General features: G+C 37.4%; 1 long non-coding RNA gene across 8 annotated transcripts in view; it reads right to left on the reverse strand.

Annotated features, from left to right (window-relative positions):
* The window catches only part of LOC123793773 (uncharacterized), a 601,572-nt gene that overhangs the window by 415,435 nt on the left and 168,112 nt on the right, over positions 1–18,025 (reverse strand). For all 8 annotated transcript variants that reach the window (XR_015723052.1, XR_015723055.1, XR_015723048.1 and 5 more), the window contains exon 3: positions 14,392–14,508. This is a non-coding gene — a long non-coding RNA (uncharacterized LOC123793773). The remainder of the gene's footprint in view (positions 1–14,391; positions 14,509–18,025) is intronic.

Raw genomic sequence — 18,025 nt, forward strand, 5'->3', positions numbered from 1 at the left:
CAAAACGAGCTGTATTTCATGAGTTCTTACAACCAGCAGTACTTAAAACCTGAAATTTTAAAAATCAATGGGTTTAGCTCTGGGAGAGACTGGAGGGCAAGAGGAAGCTGAGTCCCCACACTTAAAGAGATAGCAGAAAAAACAGCCATGGAGGAACAGTGTAGAAGCAGCAGTTTGGAAAACTCATGGCAGGGAAAGTAGTTTACTCATTTCAGAGTGTGCCCTGGAGGGGCAAGAATCACAGAAAGACCCATTCAGGAACAAAGGATTTGGCAGGTGCCATCTCCCTCTGCTGCCCCCTAGCTCAAACATTCGTTCATCTGTGGGAACCAGCTCAGTACCAGCATTCACTACCTAACTTGCTTCAGCAGATCTGCCCTTTCCAGTCATGCTTGCCTCAATACTGGGGCACCATGGGTCCCCTCCACCAGAAGACCAACATAAACCTTGCCAACAGCACATTACCCCACCTATGCACTTTGCCCTTCATAAGACCCTAACACACCTTGTTAAAATTGTGCATTCCACTCATGCAGGCTTTGCAGATCCACCCAGACTGATCCTGGTGCCATGGCATGCACTGTGCTAAAACTATGTGCCCCACACCAGCTGGTCCCAACAGCAGCACCATGTCCCCTCCAATATGCCTTTGGCCAGACTCAATCCAAAGCAGTGCCACAAGCCTGAGTGTGCAAGCAGCTCCAACAGGGGCCAACGCTAGTCCAAATTACTGCTGCCCTGGGGTGAGGGGAAGATAAGCACACGCACTAAGCAAATGGCAGCCCTAGCAGTGGGTTGGGAGCTGAATACTGACTTCACCCACCAATGAAAACTTCTCAGTGGACAACACAGGGAAAGTGCCTTACAGCTTGGTGCTACTGCATGTCTGGCAAACACCTCGTCTGACTCAACTCAAGCCCAACGTGACCCCAGACTGGTGCACTAACACCACATGGGCAAAACACTGCTACTGCCCACAACAGGCAAAGAGAGCCACTGCAGATGACTGGACTAAAGGAAGAAGTGGCCAAAAGATAAAAGCAGGGTGCATGCAACACACATAGAAGATATTCCTGAAGTGGCAAGTTCTGGCGAACACCTGACACTGCACTACATGGCACTGTGGGACATCTCCTTCATGAGGGCATTACTTTCAAGAACAGGAGACATAGCAAACTTTCCTAACACACAGAAACAGACACAGAGAGTTAGACAAAATGAGGAGACAGAGGACTATGTCCCAAATGAAAGAATAGGACAAAAGCACAGCAAGAGACCTAAGCGAAATGAAGATAAGTATTTGTCTGATAGAGAATTTAAAGTAATGATCATAAAGATACTCATTGAACTTGAGAAAAGAGTGGAGTACATCAGCAAGGCTATTATCAAAGAGAAAGAACACATAAAAAGAACCAATTAGAGATGAAGAACACAATAAATGAAATTAAAAATACACTAGATGGAATAAATAGCAGGCTAGAGGAAGCAGAGGAAGGAATTAGCGACCTGGAGCACAGAGCAATGAAAAGTAATCAAGCTGAGCATGTGAGAGAAAAAAATGCCAAATGAAAATAGACTTAGGGAACTCAGTGACTCCAACGAACATAATAGCATTCACATTATAGGGATCCCAGAAGAAGAGAGAAAAGGGGGCAGAAAATTTATTTGAAGAAGTAATAGCTGAAAACTTCCTTAATCCAAGGGAGAAAACAGATATCCAGATTCAGGAGGTACAGAGAGCACCCAACAAGATCAACCCAAGGAGGTCCACACTCAGACACATAGTAATTAATGGCCAAAAACTGTGATAGAGAATTTTAAAAGCAGCAAGAAAAAAGACGACAATAATGTAAAAGAGAAACTTCATAAGGGTATCATGGACTTTCCAGCACAAACTTTGGAGGCCAGAAGAGAGAGGCATGATATATTCAAAGTGCTGAAAGGAAAAAATCTGCAGCCAAGAATACCTTATCCAGCTAGGTTATCATTCAGAATAGAAGGAGAGATAGTTTCCCAGACAAACAAAACCTAAAGGAATTCAAGACCACCAAACCAGCCCTATAAGAAATGTTAAAGGGGACTCTGTGTTGAAAGGAAAGACTGTAAGTAAGAGTAAGAAGAGTAGAAAACACAAAAGCAATAAAAATGAGTATATCTGTTAAAAAATCAGTCAAGGGACTCACAAAATAAAAGGATGTAAAGTATGACATCACATACCTAAAATATGGGGGGAGGGAGAGGAGTAAAGAATGGGTTCAAACTTAAGTGACCATCAACTTAATATAGATTGCTATATGCAGATGTCATATACAAACTTAATGGTAACCACAAATCAAAGACCAGTAATACATATGCAAAAAATAAAGAGGGGCGCCTGGGTGGCACAGCGGTTAAGCGTCTGCCTTCGGCTCAGGGCGTGATCCCAGCATTATGGGATCAAGCCCCACATCAGGCTCTTCCACTATGAGCCTGCTTCTTCCTCTCCCACTCCCCCTGCTTGTGTTCCCTCTCTCACTGGCTGTCTCTATCTCTGTCGAATAAATAAATAAAATCTTAAAAATAAATAAATAAATAAATAAATAAAAAGGAATCTCTAGTATATCACTAAAGAAAGTCAGCAAATCATGAGAGACAGAGATCAAAGAAGAAAAGATCAGAGAAGAAAAACAAAATCCACCACAAAACAAGTAACAAAATGACAATAAATACATACTTATCAATAATTACTCTGAATGTAAATGAACTAAATGTTCCAATCAAAATAGCTAAAACAGGGGAGCATGGGTGGCTCAGCCATTAAGCGTCTGCCTTCGGCTCAGGGCGTGATCCCGGCATTCTGGGATCGAGCCCCACATCAGGCTCCTCCGCTGGGAGCCTGCTTCTTCCTCTCCCACTCCCCTGCTTGTGTTCCCTTTCTCACTGGCTGTCTCTCTGTGTCGAAAAAATAAATAAAATCTTAAAAAAAAAATAGCTAAAACAAACAATCCTAAAATTCGTATGGAATCACAAAGACCCTGAGTAGCCAGAGTAATCTTAAAAAAGAAGAACAAGGGGCACTTAGGTGGCTCAGTCTATTAATCATCCAACTCTTGATTTTGGCTCAGGTCATGATTTCAGGATCATGGGATCAGGCTCTGCATCAGGTTCCATGCTCAGTGCAGAGTCTGCTTGTCCCTATCCCTCTGCTCCTCTCTCTCTCTCTCTATCTCCCTCTCAAATAAATAAATATATAAAATCTTAAAAAAAAAAACAAACCCTGGAGGTATTATAATTCCAGACTTCAAGTTATATTACAGAGCTGTAGTAATCAAAATAGTATGGTACTGGCACAAAATTATACACATAGATCAATAGAATAGAATAGAAATTCCATAAATTAATCTACAATTATATGGTCAATTAATCTTTGACAAAGAATACCCAATGGCAAAAAGACAGTCTCTTCAGCAAATGGTGCTGGGGAAACAGAACAGCTACATGCAAAAGAATGAAACTGGACCACTTTCATACACCACATGCAAAAATAAACTCGAAATGGATTAATGTTCTAAATATGAGACCTGAAACCATAAAAATCCTAGAAGAGAGCATAGGCAATAATTTCTCTAACACTGGCTGCAGCAACATCTTTCTAGATATGTCTACTGAGGCAAGGGAAACAAAAGCAAAGATAAACTATCGGGACTATATCAAAATAAAAAGCATCTGCGCAGCAAAGGAAACAACCAAAAAAAACCTAAAAGACAACAGGATGAATGGGAAAAGATATTTGCAAATGACATATCTGATAAAGGGTTAGTATCCAAAATATACAAAGAACTTATACAACTCAACAACAACAACAAAACACACACACACAAAGAATCCAATTCATATGGGCAGAAGACACAACAGACACTTCTGCAAAGAAGACATACAAATAGCTAACAAACGTATGAAAAGGTGCTCAACAACACTCATCATCAGGGAAATGCAAATCAAAACCACAATGAGATATTGCCTCACACCCTTCAGAATGGCTAAATTCAAAAATTCAAGAAACAAGTGTTGGCAAGGGTGTGGAGAAAAAAGAACCCTGTGCACCGTTTGTGGGAATGCAACCTGGTGCAGCCAGTGCAGAAGACAGTATAGAGGTTCCTCAAAAAATTAAAAATAGAACTACCCTACGATCCAGTAATCACACTACTGGGTATTTACCCAACAAATATGAAAACACTAATTCAAAGATATATATGCACCCCTATGCTTTTTGCAGCATTATTTCCTTTTTTTTTTTTTTATAGATTTTATTTATTTATTTGACAGAGAGACAGCCAGCGAGAGGGAACACAGCAGGGGAGTGGGAGAGGAAGAAGCAGGCTCCTAGCAGAGGAGCCCGATGTGGGACTCGATCCCAGAACACCGGGATCACGCCCGGAGCCGAAGGCAGACGCTTAACAACTGCGCTACCCAGGCGCCCCTGCAGCATTATTTTCAATAGCCAAACTATGGAAGCAACCCAAGTGTCCATGGAAAGATGAATGGATAAAGAAGAGGTGATATATATACACAATGAAATATTATTCAGCCATAAAAAAGAATAAAATCTTGCCACTTGCAGCAACATGGATGGATCTAGAAAGTATAATGCTAAGCAAAATAAGTGAGAGAAAGACAAATACTATATGATTTCATTCATTTGGAATTTAAGAAACAAAACAAATGAGCAAAAGAAAAAGAGAGAGAGAGAGGCAAACCAAGAAAAACACTCGTAACTATAGAGAACAAACCGATTGTTACCAGAGGGAGGTGGATGGGGGGATGGGTGAAATAGATGAAAGGGATTAAGAGTACACTTATCATGATGAGCACTGAGTAACGTATGGAACAGCTTAATCACTATATTGTACACCTGAAACTAATATTAAACACCATATGTTAAGTATACTGGAATTAAAAATTTTTAAAGGAAGAAAAAAGAAATATGCCTGTCAAAGAACACATAGTATTCACTATTATCATCATTATCATCATCATCACTCTTTGATGTCTGGCACAGAGCCCATAGTGAATATTTTATTATTATTATTATTATTATTATTATTTTATTTGATGTCTCCTCTTAAAGAGCGTTTCAACATAAAACATACAGGATAGAGACTGTAAGTGATTCCTTTGGCTCTCCATAGTTAAGCCTGTGCTCCTGGCCATGGTAATAACAGTTTCCTCTTCAATAATGCTAACTCGGTTCTCTTCCCCTTCCATGACCATCTTCAGATATCTTCAGCTCTTTGCCCCCCTTAATCTTACACAAGTTACAAAGACTTCTAAGTTACACAAGTAATACGTTTATACAAGTTACAAAGACTTCCAAATCTAAAATTTTTCAATTGCATAAAAACTGTCCCGTAGGATCATGCTAAAAAATGAGTAGGTTTTGCTGTGGGATATGAAAATTATATTTAACTTTCAAAACTGTAAAATGTCAAGAGCTGCTCTGTCTGGAGAGACTGCAAGCAAGAATGAGCGAATTTGACTCACATTTATCATTTTGTAGACCAGACACCCAGGCCAAAATAACTAATATTGGGAATGGATATGGGAAGTATCTGTAGGCTCAGGGAAAAGAAATAAATATGAAGTCCACATATTTGTGTGTTCCAAGACAAGCACCTTCCAAACTCCACGGTGTTATTTACACCTCATTTTTTTCCTCTTCTGTAATGTTAATCCACTCAGCAAGTGTTAAAAAATAAGGGTTATTGCAAACCTGATTTATGAGACTGACAACCAGTCATGGTCTAATCACTCTCTTCAATCTGACCAAAATCAATATTTTTAAAGCCAAGATTCTGGTCATGTTTTTCAGAATTGGTGCTAACTCTCCCATTTAAAAGCTAATACTTCAGGTCCTGTGCATCAGTTACGCCTTTTCCAAAATGCTCATGTGTCTACTGTCAAGTAAACAGGACCAGAATATTTATTAAGGCAAGTTTCTGATATCTTTTTCAGTGCTGAATTGATAACTAATCTACTCTGAGACACAAGAGAGGAAAAATGTTATTATATAGTGGGTTTCTGACTGGATTTGATTTTTTAAATTGTCTCAAAGAGTTCCATAGCATGATGGTTGTTGATAGGGCAAATTTTCAGTGTGAGGTATCAGACTCTAAGTAAGAACCCTACATTTAAGAGACCCTTTTTATGAAGAGAGAAAGGAATGGTTGGAGAAACCTGAGGTTATTCCTGTTTCTTTTCATCCTTTGAAATAAAAAAAGCCAGTGTTCCTTTGCATAGCCAAACTGCTAGCCAAACACTTCAAGTGCCATCCCACAAAACCAAATAAATTCTATGTGTGGTACATGAGAGGGCCAGAATGACAATCCTTCCATATTTGCCACTGTAGAACTCAAGGTTTATTATGTCTCTTTTGAGGATATATTGGAATAAGTGAAGGATAACAGAAGAGAAATCTCTCAAGAAAATGGTTATATAGGACAAACTCCACAAGCCACATTTTTAAAAACCAGCTTCATCACCTCTCATAGATTCAAAAGCTTAGTGTTTGGGAATGCAGAGTGTCAAAACAAACTAGGTCATCGGTTCAATGGCTGTTGTGAGAGCCTGTGCTCTTTCAACATAAAATGGTGATAGTGGTACCTATCTTCCTGTAAAGATTGCTTCCGATAACTCATGTAAAAAGCCCTGTGCACAATACATGCTCAGTAAAGAGTATAAATTATTATACTTTCTGTGCTTTTATTCCCCTATAAGTAAGGCTTTTTTTCATTTAAATTTATTTATTGTTTAAATGAGGTGACCGCATGAGTTATTAAATTACTCCCTGGGATAGTCAAATAAGATTAAAGTGAGGTGTAGATTAAGAAGGATTCAATAAACCTTGCCTTGGTGGGGAAAATCATAGCGTCTTAGGCTTACAACAACCTATGTCCCACGAGGAAGTAAAGATGGTCAGAAAGCAATGGATAGATTTGCAAAGAAGACCAAGGTAAACCACTAAGTGAGCACATTGGCTGTGTCTGAGAAAAATGAAAGATTAACAAGAATCATTTAGATAATTCATGCAGCAGAAAAGGGTTTCTCTTTCTTCAAAGATCCGCATATTTTAATGAGTGTTGGTTATCTTCAATTATTCAGTAATCACTTTGATTCCACAGTTCATGTGTTACATATATCAATACAGCCTATTTCTTTGAGATCCCACAAAGAGCAAAATGGCTGCTTAGTTGTACTGTAGTCATGAAAAGGCAATTTAAAAGGCAATCAAGCTATTTGGTTAAAGGCAGATCAAGAGAGTACAAATTTAAGGTTATAGTAGACTTTTATGAGTCATCCAGGGCTCAAAGGGTATTACAGCTTTAGGATCAGCCTAAAGAACATATCGAAACTTTTATGGCCTCCGAGTAGTTAAGAAAATACAGTTCTACTCTTAATTCTACCTATGCACTATATGCAGCTATTTAACAGGTAGAAGGCTGAAGAAATAGACAAGATCCTAAGGCCTTTCCCATCAAAGCATCTTTCATTTAAAGGTCCATTTTATTAGCCTGTACTGTTAGGCTGTGGCTTTACACAAAATAAACTGGAGAACTGAGGCTACTATCCAACCAGTTCAGACCCAAAACTTCTGTTTTCATCCAAAATATCCAAGTGCTTTTCATTCTGAATTATACAGATAATAGCACAATTCTAAATGCCACATTTCACTTTCCATGTATAGATAGACAGATGTATGTTAACTAAGGGATTCATTCGGGAGCATAATTTATTCTGTTTTCCCATGCTGGTAATGGAGACCAAGACGCGGAATGACAAAATTTCTTAAAGTCATTGACATGGCAAGATGAATTCCATTCTGGTCAACAGGTAGAAAATGTTATTTTTCTGAATTCATGAATTCAAACTAAATTTATATGATTCTTGAAGTTTTGAAGTTTGAAGTTTGTTTAAATCTAATCGATTTTAAAAGCAGAATTATATGCAGATCAAGAGCTAAAAGAAATTTGTTTGGAAAAACATTTTCTATGTTATCCTTTGATGTATGGCTTTATTTTTATTGCCATTATCTTGGTTCAGACCTCAATTTTTTTATTATTGTGACTATTGTGATGGTCTTTTAATTGGTCCTAATGTCTCCAAGCTCATACCCTTCCAATCTCTCTTTCATGCCCTCACCACATTTTCGGATGCAAACTTCAATATGACCCTCACTGGACTAAAGTTTTTCAATGACACCCCATTACCACTACCCTCATTGCTTCCAAAAATAAGTCCAGTTCCACTGCATGTACAAGAACCCTTCAAGGCCTGGCCTCTGACCACTTCCTCAGGCTCATTTCTCACTACTTATTCATTAATACCCATTATTAGCATTTCTCCATCTATAACATGCATTTTCTGTCCCTGATGTTTTCCTCATGTTGCCTCCTTCACACTGCCCACAAATGAACACCTAATCATCTTTAACACTCAGCCCAAGAAACACTTTCTTAATGTCTATACCCCTCCAGATATTAATTGGTCAATTCATAGATTGGAGTTCCATTTTTTGAAATCCTATCCAATCTTCAAATTAGTCTTAAACGCAGCTTTATCCATAAGTAGAATGACCACATGATTTTTCTTCCAAACTGGAATGCCTTTGAGAATGCAGGGGTGTCTCATATATAGTTATCCCAGGACAATAAATAGAAGTTAGGGCTATCTCAGGCCAACCAGGACATAAGGTCACCTTATCTGGAAAGGTCTTCATGACTAGCAAAACTGGAGATGAGCCCTTCTACCTTGTTCTTCTCTTACGCCACTGCATCCTTGCGATATACGCATGTATGTTTGTCTCATCCCTATTTCCAAATTGTACTCTCTTCAAGAACAGGATTATATTTTACTCATCTTTGTATTCTTAACTACACCTGCCATACCGCTTCACATATAAAAAGTATTTTAAAATACCTTAAAAAATAAATAAAATTTAAAAATAAGATAGAATGCGTGTTCACCCAGAACAGTTGATAAGTGTGGGACCATTTATGGCAGTGTGAAGAAACATAACTAAATATCCTTTAAATGATACTACTTGTAGATTTTAGTCTAATTAGCAGCACGTTCTCAACCAATCTTTATCAACTGTGTCTTGAAATGCCAGGAATTTACATGTTAGAATTTAGAGAACTGCTTTCTTCTTTCTGCACTGCATTTCTGAAATATTATGCTAATGAAGAAGAAATGGACATCTAAGCTTTTAATTTTTCCTTAATATAAACACCTTAGAGGAAATTATCTCCTGAAACTCTTTGGTTTATTTAAAAGAAAATTAGGCTTTTATTTATTTTGAGAATTATTGTTCTACCTAATGTTGTTTATATGCCAAACAATTGAGAAACTCAAGAAATAGCTAAATTCTTCTATTCCAAATGAAAATAAGGTTATAAGGATATATCAAGGAGAAATTTTAGTCACTGATGATTTTGGAGATTCCACGTTCAGTGGACAGATTGTAACTGATCATTAGCACATTTTTACAAATATTTTTTCCAAAGCTTATAAATTTCTCAAAGAATGTGAATGCAATATTGCTTATTAGTATCTTTGATCCAAAACACTTTTTTAAAATATAGTATAATGGGAGGTGTTAGTTTTCTTAATTTTGTACAAAGTGGCCCTGAGTCTAGATAGTTAAATATCTTTTGGGAGGAACCATGAAGACAAAACAACCTTGGACAATGCAGTTTTCTGGTGAGATTGTGACCCCTATGTGGAAAATTTTCTCTTACACATAGTCAAGTCTATTCTCAATGGACCAGCAATGCAGACTCAAGGAAACATTATTCCTGTAACTCAGAACTTGGCTTTGTCCATGACCATATGCCTGCCCCGGAAAGAGACAATTCCACTTCTCAAGTCTTGAATCAATCTCACACCATTTTCTGAGGTTGGAGTTTAACTTGCTCTGCTTAACTTAAAATCTATATAACTAGGTAAAACCAAAAGATGATTTCCATAGGATGATGGATATTCCAAAGAACTATTTAAAACTATTATAAAATGTGTATTTAAGTAGATTTCCCCAGACTGGTCCTAACAAATATTCCTACTTCCTTTCCTACAAACTGTAACACACAATAAATACTAATACTTTGGAACAATGTACCAACTCATTGCCAGATATCAGTCTCATTCTTAAGCAATAGATGCTGGATACTGTCCAAAATAACAGGAAAATCTGCTTTCATTTATTTATATCCTCTGCCTAATTTATGGCAGCTCATATAAAAACATAGCAAAAAATGGTATTTTTTAAATAAACAAAAAAAATTGAAACTAAGAGAAACTAGGTAGACTATTAAGATGAAACCAGACACCAAAATGTATACCATAAGCATCCTATAAATTTGACTCTGAACTTTCTAGCAGCCAAAGCAAAGAAGAACATGCAATCAGCTAGAAAATTCTTAGAGTTAATATGATTTAAGAAAACAAAGAACAGCAGTTTTTTAGGAGAAACTCAGATTTCACAATCTGGGGGAAAAAATCTTCCCAGAGATCCTCACTAAGAACACTGTGTAAATTATGCTGGACGTTGTTCTTTTCACCCCACTTCTAGTTAGTTAATTAGTTAGTTTTAATAATGCAATAAGTACCCATGAATCTACTGCCCATAACCAAAGCTAGGACCTTGACATTAACCTATAACAATTCTATGGTCCCAACATAGCCCAACTGCCAGATTCCTAAAAGTAACTATCATCCTGAATCACATATTCCTCATTCCCTCGTTCCTTTTTATATAAGGAAATTGCATTGATATGTACTCCTAAAATTCTATTTTTTCTTATTTTGTTTCCACTTTATTAAAATGAGTATCATTTTGTATGTAATTGTAGGACTTATTTTCTCAATATTATGTTCCTAAGATTCATCCATATTAAGGTAAAACTACAAAGACACAGATATCAATAAGATCGGTGATTGCCAGGAGCTATGGAGGGGATGGATGAATAGGCAGAGCACAGAGAATTTTTAGGGCAGTGAAATACTCTGTATGATACTTTAATGATGGATATATGTCATTATATATTTATCAAAACCCATTACATGTATAACACCCAGAGTGAACCCTAAGGTAAACTACGGACTTTGGGTGATCATAATGTGCCATGTAGGCTCACCCTTGGTAACAAATGCACCATTCTGGTGAGTAAAGCTCATAATGAGAGAGGCCACATGAGGGTGAGGATGTATGGGAAATCTCAGTACCTTCCTCTCAATTTTGTCGTGGATCAAACTGCTCTAAAAAAATTAAGTCTTTAAAAATTTTAAAGCAAACAAAAAAAAGATTCATCCATATTATTGTATGTTGCTTTAATTCATTTATTTTTATAGCCTTCACTGTGTGTGACTATAACACAGGTTGTTCATTTATTCTCTCATTGGTGAGTGTTTCCGTTATTTTGTAGTTTTTGCTATTGTGAACAGTGGTGCCATATTGTGTTCACGTCTCCTGCTGAAAATCTACAGGACTTTCATCTAAGAGTGAAATGCTGAGTCATCAAGTATAGATCGTATTTAACAATGTCTCCTTAATAAATATGGCCACTTACATACAAGTGCTTCACAAAGGGTAAAATTTTACGTAGTACATAAAGAGCAGGACATCAAAATAAATTCACTCAAAACCATTTACTGCTTTCTGATAATTCAGGGGTAATATTTGTCCGGAAAAATAAACAGATTGCTGTCCCACCACGAACATTATTCCTCTAAGTGAGCTCTAGGAAAGCACTGAGTAGTAGGGAACGCAGGGTTAACACTTCTGTCAGGAACCTTAAATACGGACTGACTATGTGGTCAACTAAGAGTAGGAAAAATTATAAGCATCTATTCCTATATAACAACACTGCAGGAAGTTACCCGTTGTTCCTTGAAGGTTCTCTCTTTCTCTATGTCCTTTAAATGTTCCTAATGGTATCAACTAGAAAAGCTTAATCGGGTGCTAAAAGCTCTTCCACATTTCTCCTTGGCATTTGACTCTCTCTGTAAACAAAGCGCTTCCTCCCTACACTAGAGCAGTTAGGCAGACAGAGCACGGGGATGAAGGCTTAGCAATGAGAGAGCAAGACTCTCCGAGGAAATGGAAGAAAACTCACTGGCTTGTGGGAGAGTTGAAATTAGGATCCAGCGAGAGAACAAAGTTGGAGATGTAGGAAGCCAGATCAAGGAGGACCTTTTAAGAGATATTAATCAGCATTTACGGGATCCACAGGTAATCGGGAGCATTGATGGGTCTCAGCCTAAACCTTACTTTGTATTAACTCTGCCCTTCTGATTTAAATCCTGTCCTTGTCTGTGACCTTGACTTCTTCCAGAGGACGTGGTGTTGTTATTTGCAATGATATTATCTCTAATCATTTCTAAGTAAATACTTCTGACTAGGTCTTGCCCTAGTACCCTCCTTCCCAGGCTTATTTGTCACAGCAAGTGGAAAACAGAAAAAGGGGTACATCTGAATCTTTAACAAAGCATACAATAAAGAATTGTTAATGAAAAAAAGAGTAGTGTGCTGAGTTTACCAAATTTCTTGCTTGAGTTCTTTTTTAAAAGTCTTCAGTGGGAATCACTTGATCTTTATTGGCTCAAATTTTAATGCTCTCCCAAAGGAGCCTGCAGCTTACAGGGAAGTACTCCCTGGCTTTTCATTTAAATGTGTTGAATGTGTACAGCTTTTTTGGAGCTGGAAGGGTAAACAAACTTAGAAACCTGCCTTCTCTTTGCATATCCAGATCCAAACACCAAGAAAAACCTTGAAAAATCAAAATATTAGCTCCCATCTCCTCCTTCCCAAACTACACATACACTAAACAATCAATGAATTCAAGGGCGAAGGTAAAGCTTGGCTTAAGAAGAAGAAATCCAATGTTCTCCACGTGGTAGAGGAGGAGTTACGGAGTCAAAGGGAGGAATTAGGAAATGAGACAACTTTCCATGTTCTTCTGAGTTTCTATAATGTGACTTTATATTATTATTAAGAACATTATATACCCCCAAGTAGTTAATAACACAAATGCACAAAATCCTGCTTCAGTGAGGCATGGTTCCCTTATATTCCCACAATATCCTTTCTCTTCATTTCCATAGCTAATGGAGACTGGTCTAGGCCTTTCTGACATGGTATCTCAATCGCTAGGGGATACTACTGTAAAAGAAAAAGCTTAAAGTTTAGACAAAAAATGTTGAAGATTTTAAATACTATCTCTTTTTAGATTAACCAGTGATCTTCTTAAGTATGACGGGGGTTTCCCAAAGCGTACAACAAATATCAGACACCGTGCCAAAGAAAAACAAATGGCTGTGTATGCAGGGAATACACAAAACCATGATATCCCAGAGGAAATTAGGTGGGAGCTCGAATAATAAGACATAAATCTAAAAGAAATCTAAATCTCTGACACACATTTCTATTCCTTTTATATTTCACTCACAAGTTGTATTTGTGAAAAGCTCAGGGAAAAAAATGTAATAATGAATTGAAGAAATTTTCTGCATAATTTATGACCTAAAACACACGTTTGCCTGCACTAACTAGAAAATTCAAGTGAATGGGGAGAATTTTTTCTTTTTGGTTTAAATTATCTATGTAAGTGCCTCAATATTTGCTTGAATGCAACTAGACTCTGGCTTAATATATGTGATAGAGTAAGATGATGCATTTCCTTAACTAGCAGTACACAGAAAAGAGGTATGACCTAGTCTACCCTTGTTCTGGGCCATCTTGATTTCACTTCCATGTCCTTGGTTGCCCCCACTCCACCTACAACTCTTCCAAGGCCTTGCTTCCGGTAATAGAAAGTTTTTCCACAATTTACTGACTTTATAGGCTTTTATTCAATGATTTCATGAATCGGGCAGCATCCCATCTAGCAGATAGAAAGGAGCACTTCAGAGAAGTACAGGGCGAGAGATGTTTACAGACCCAAGTGAGCAGGAATAAGGAAGTTATACTGGGCATGTGCTGACTGGTCAAAGCAGGGTAACTTTCTTTTTGTAGAGCAAAGGAAAGTTTTGGAGCCAGGTCAGGTAACTCATGTTTGAACAGGCAAGTGCCGACCAGTTGCCCTAGGCCTTCCTTTCTTCTGGAAGAGCGAGCAGAATGTTTTGGGTTATTGACACGGGGTTTAGCATAAGCAACTTTGTCTTGGGCCTAATCTCGTTACTTTAACACCTCTCTTCCTCACCTATCCCATTTTTATGTATGTATATGACACTTCCCTATAGTGAGCACTAAGACAGCCCTAGGCTTCTGTGCCCCGCCCACTCCCTCATCGACAAACACTGAAGTGCCTTCTTCCAAGTAACATCAGTGAACTGAGAGAGAATGAAAATAAAGCCACTTACCAAAAAAAACCTTGTATTGTGGAAGGATGAAAGAAATCTGGAAAGGGGAATAAGTGGAGGGCAAGAGCTGAGATCATCAGTAGGAGATCCCTTGAGATGAGTCCCCATGATGGTAACCTAGAAAAAAAAAAAAAAAAGTTTGGTAGAAGACCATACTGTGAAGGCTACCTGAAAGCTATCAAAACAAACTGATATATTTTGCAGTATAAAATCTCAAGGAGAAAACCAATTTGGGTCTTAACGTAAATTGATTGAAAACATTTCATCTTTATGCACACATACATATGCATAAATATATATTATTTGGTAGCAATTACTAACAGTTCTTGTAAAAGTATACAGAACACTCCTGATTTCAAGTTGGTTAAACAATTCTGAAAAATATCATTTTCCTGTGACCTTTATGAAGAATCTGAAAAGTCTAGGTAACAGTGGCAAACTTCAATGTCTGACGTCTGAGTTCATCAGCTCCAATACAACACTGACGTAACCAGTAACGTAACATCTTTCTGCTGCCATTGATGTTTTGCAGCTTTTAAGAGCTCTAGGATATTTCTGTTCCCACTGATTGCTCAGTATCGGAAAATCATTTTTAGTCAGGTTAAATAGGGAAGCTGAAATCAGATCTATTACCCATTCAAACACCCTTTATTTTACATCCTTAATGACTATTAACTCAATTTTGTATTTCAGTTTCATTCTGAAACTTGACATAAAATTATCTTTTAATATTATTATTATACAACAGACAATGCAATTACCATCTATTAACTCATAACTATTATAAACATCCCCAATGTAATTATTGTTAACAAAATAGAATGACTCATACTGAGATTAGTATTATTAATATCAACGTACTGACATTAGAACAATAACAACACAATTGCTACTTCTATACACCATCTTGAAGGGCCATCCCTTCCTCTTCCAGCAATAGTTCTTAGCAACTTTAACCTCAACTCCCAAAATCTAAAATGTAAGTTTATATTTTAAGGCTACCCAAATCATTATCAAAGAAATAGGTCGTATTTTACAGTATCTTGTCCTGTGCAAGTAATTGCTAAAATCCCAAGTTTATACTTCTTCATACCCATTAGCAGAAGCTCAATCCCATGCACTGCATGTGTTCCTAGAAAGTTTCCAGGAGGTTCCTGGGAAGGAGCTACTCCTAAGGATGCAGAGAGTTGAAGCACACAACACTGACTGAGATCCAGGGACTGCCATTACCAGAGAGGGAGGTGGCTGAATATGTATAGCCTATAGTCTACCACTTGGATTGTTTTCTGAGCCAGCCCTTACGGACCACACTAATTTCATCAAATAAAATTCTTTTTCATGGAATTTGAAATTTCAAGATACAACAGACAAAATTTAAATGCTATATAGTAATGTCATATGTTGCACATAAATTTAAATGTGGTTTGTATTCTAATACTCTAATACTCTAACTTAAAATTTTATTTTTATAAAGATTTTATTTATTTATTTTAGAGAGAGAGAGACGGAGACAGATAGCAACAGAGAGCAAGAGCAGGGAGGAGAAGAAGAAACAGGCTCCCCACTCAGCGGGGAGCCCGACATGGGGATCGATCCCAGGTCCCTGGAATCATGACCTGAGCTGAAGGCAGAAGCTTAACAGACTGAGCCACCCAGTCACCTCCTAACTTAAAACTTTAAAAATCCACATGCTGTGCTCTCATCCAGAGGTCATCCAGGGTATATGCTAACTGTATAGAGACCCTTAGTCACGATGAGTCACTACCATTGATCATTCATCCTTCAGTTGTTGGCTAAGTTATACATGAGTCTATGTATACAGGCGTAAATAGCATGTATTTATGTAATAAATATTTATGATTATTTATATATTATACAAATTATTTCACCATTCAAAGTGTACAGAACACAAGCATGAATCTAATACTGAACTTCCATAACAAGAAGTTTTTACAATCTCTCCTCACACTTACCAATTCATAATAGGGAATCATATTCCAGTCATGTTGTGGGTCACCTTGTCCATTTACATTAAAATTCTAATTTGCTCTGGGCCTATGAGCCTATAGACCTAAGCAGTGGATGAAATAATTCTCAGTAGAATAATTTCATTTGAAAGATATTATTCTTTCTAGACCTATGCTCATGAGTGCTTTGCAAAGGGGCTATATCCCTGTGGTGGTCATTAGAGATGTTCACACATACCCTGCTTTCCCCTATTTTGAGCATGTGATAGCATAGCACTCCCCGATTACTTTGAAGTTAGGCATAGCCAGGTCATTACTTTGGCCAACAAAATGTGACTGAAAATTACATGTGTCCCTCTAGCTTTAAGAAATAGTACATAATTTGCCACGTTCCTTTTTGTCCTGCCTTGGCAAGTATGGGAGAACATCTTGAGATAGTGACTGTAGTCACTGCAATGACTCACAATAGACATTTAGCATAAGCAAACATTTCCAGAAATACACTTTTATGGTGTCGAGCCGCTGAGATTTGGCAGTTGTTACTTCAGCAAGCTTAGCCTATTCTGACTTCCACTGTTCCTTAACGATTCCACAAATTTCTCAAAATTCACTCATAAAGCAAGCGTAAGCCATCTAAGATTCTTTAAAATAATAAATACTGGTAAAATCATAAATATCATGCTAAGCTAATAAGTGCAGAGTATTGCAGATCAACTCTGGCAATTATTATACCAACCTCAAACAATAATCGAAGCAATAAGTCCAGTCAGCAGACTCTGAAATATCCAAGTTTAATTAATATCTCCACCCTAAATAAAACTGATCATACAATAAACCAAATGGCAAATTAGGACACCTCAGAAAGACCATTAGATAGATGAATAATCATTTTTAAAATTTCACTCTGCCTTTACATTCTCCCTCTATAAATTATGTCTACACAGCACTGGTATAGAAATCTAAAACCATAATATCATCTCCCTAATTCAAGAAACTATAATATATTCCTACTATTCTAAAATCAGAACCAAACTCTTTGACCCTGGCACTGAAGGCCTCACTGACCCTACATGTATTTCCCACCCTGTGTGCAGTCCTGCCATTCCCACCCCAATCTTACCAACCGGTCCCTTCACCCCACACACTGTGTTCTTTCCAGTCTGCCTCACCCACTAACAATCTCTAAACTTTCACTATACGTAAAGTGTATACATAATTCACTATTTGATTATAGATGAGTTTCTAGCTAGTATCGTGGATATACATACACTATTCTTTTCTACCCCCGTTAACTAAATCACCAACTCTCTAAAGGAAGCTACCTGCCTTCCAATGCCCCGCAAACTCTGAATACATAGACATACTTAGAAAATTTATGTTAAGGTGTTATGACTTTTGACAATAGCAATAAATACAAAATAAAAGGATGCACCAAAGAAAAAGGAGAAAATGACATTAGAAGATTCTAAATTATTTAAAAACTACATGATCTTGTGTATGCCACCTTAAAACGGAGGATTTGTTTTTTCAAACAAAAGCTTCTTCTTGCAAATAAAACTGTGGCTTGACTCCCACAAGAAAGGATCAATGTACATCCCAAACATAATTAAAATATATGTATGGATTTGCCCAGATATGAAATCCGAGGCTTTACTGGAGAAAGTGGA

The sequence above is a fragment of the Ursus americanus genome, chromosome 35, assembly GCF_024610735.1.
Source record: "Ursus americanus isolate L20-20 chromosome 35, mUrsAme1.1.p, whole genome shotgun sequence".
Classification (NCBI taxonomy): Eukaryota; Metazoa; Chordata; class Mammalia; order Carnivora; family Ursidae; genus Ursus; species Ursus americanus.